We start from the raw sequence: 2,500 nt of genomic DNA, 5'->3' as shown, positions 1-2,500 counted from the left end.
GTGATTTTCTCAAATTGGTTGTACTGAATGAGATTTCTGAGTTTAAGTTTATTTGTTAAGGCCTTACATGTTGTCTTATTAGCATTGAAATTGTGGTCCAGAGCTGCAAGCATGGTACCAACTTTCATTACATCATGGCTAAAGTGCATCAGCTTGGGGAGGTACTTGAGGTAGAGGGAATGATACACCTCAAGAGCTGTAGTGTGGACAAACAGAGCAAGGTGGGTGAGGTTTTTCAACAGAAACTTGTCTTTGACAATGTTCACTAGGGCAGTGTGGGCAGCACTACCTGGTTTCAACCACTTCTTCTTCCATTGTTGCTCGGTGTTAAGTGGTTCATGACTGCATTTGTGGAAATGCCCGTTTCCTGGCCACTCGTGTCTGTTGGTAACATGGTGTATAACTTATAACCACTCCTCCTGCAACACCTCTGGGTCCTTTTCACAGCTTTCCACACACCACCACAGATGATTAACAATTGAAGGGATCCACTGGGCCAAGTCTGAACAGCCTGATTTCAGTGAGGCAGCAGAGAGCTTCTTGCTGACAGACTTGGCAACATGCCAGGGATCAAACTGATGATTAATAGTGCCATGGTTGACCCTCATTTCCTGTTTTATTTCAGGATGTCGATCAGTGGATATAATATCTACCTTGATCCCATTAACCTCCACATTAGCTAAACAGTCAACAAAGCCTTTCTTCTCCATTTGATTGGAATTACCAACCTCTGTAACAGAAACAACCTTAAAGTCCACAACTTTTTTACTTTTCACATCAAGCAGTGTGTATGTACAGTATTTCGCACAGTGGCCTAGTGAATCGCATCGACCATCCCCAGCCAAAACAACTTCACCCCTCCTTGACTTTAGATCTGTCAGCACTTCGGCCTGTTGTTCTGTCCAAGTGGACTTAATCACTGGAAAGACATACTGTTGCCGCAAGGTGAAGTATGTCCCTTCACCAAAAAATTTCAAATTGATGAGTTTTGAGAAGGACTCAAACTTGGCAAAAGGCATACAAGAGAAATAAATTCCTGCTGTAAAAAGTAGGTTTCCTGCTCCTTTTGTGTCAGCAAGTGAAGGCTGTGACTGCCACTTGCACTCGCAATTGTTCATGCATTTCAAATGCAATGAGAGCTGAGATCCTTCATTTTTACTTCTACAGTGTTTTCAGATTCAACCAGTGCACCGCAGCGGGGACAACACTGCATCAGTTCCCTCAACCTTTCCTTCATAAACAATAAGAACAGGGTGCTTGCTTCCTGTTTCTGTTTGTGATCCACAAGCTTCATCCTGAGAGGCTGAATCAGTCTCACTTGGTTCATACTCAGACTGAGACTGGCTTGATTCTGTCCCTTGCGAGACAACAACCGCCATGACATCATCATTGTGGCCACCCAAATCTTCTCCCAGGACATTGTCCACTTCACTCTCATCATTCAACTCCGGAAATAAATCCACTTGTGAATCATAGCCACATCTTGAACCTCAACTAGTGTTTAGTTTTCTTCTTCCAACTGTTTATTATCTTCAACAGGTTCCGGAGTTCTTCTGTTAAAATACGTATGGTCTGCTAATGCAGATTTGCATACATAGTGTGGAAATTCGCAGTATGCGTCGCATGTAAAGATATCGCACTGTGTTGACGTGTCAACCATCCGTCTGCGTTTCCATTTCGCACATGGTCGGTGAAATTATTTCTGGAACCTTGGAATATCATTTCCTTCCTTATTACCAATGGTGTGTTCTTTCTCATCCTGTATCCCTGAAGGGCCTTGATTTTCTTCTAAAAGAGTATTTAGGGTCTACAGAGTAAAGGAAAACAAATAGTAGTTGTAAATATTGACGATACAGACTATCCCTTCGTCGGATAACGAGACAGTGAAAGAAATGTCTGAAATGTATACACACCTCAAGTCGTTGTCGTTTCTCCTCGGGTTGCATATTAGAGGGGCGTTTTGCTTTTGTTGGTCTGTGAGCAAAGATTGTGGGAACAGCATCAGGCTCAAGCGGATTCCTCATCCTACTTGAACCCATCATCCTTATTTCTATTAGATATGACTCTTGGAAGCGACGATCCTCAAAATATTTAGAACACAGATGATCGCGTGAATCCATGCACGGCGTAATTTCTCGTCTTTTGGGAAAATAAGCAAGCGAAGCATGGGATCTTGGTTGGTTTTGGCCTCATTACTGCACTCAAAAGCTACACAATGAGGCATTTTACTGGGAAAAACCAAAATACGAAAAGAACGTAGCAACCTTTACACGTCATCAACCCAGAGTCCCTAGCACACCAAAGAAGATGGCGGACGCGGGAAGTTCGAACTTGCCGCGAAGGCCGGTTTTGAAGGCCGAGAAAAAAATAACAAGGTTAGAAGAATAATTTTTAGTGCCAAATATCTTGTATCTTACACATTTAGAGCATTTTGAGCAATATTTGCCTTAACAGTGGAGGTTCCCTTTAAACAGCTCAGTTACATTCAGTAGTTCTTTAG

This window comes from Montipora foliosa, chromosome 8 (genome assembly GCF_036669935.1).
Source record: "Montipora foliosa isolate CH-2021 chromosome 8, ASM3666993v2, whole genome shotgun sequence".
In the NCBI taxonomy this organism is placed as follows: domain Eukaryota; kingdom Metazoa; phylum Cnidaria; class Anthozoa; order Scleractinia; family Acroporidae; genus Montipora; species Montipora foliosa.
The sequence above is the reverse complement of the archived record's forward strand: the minus strand, read 5'-3'. Positions refer to the sequence as shown.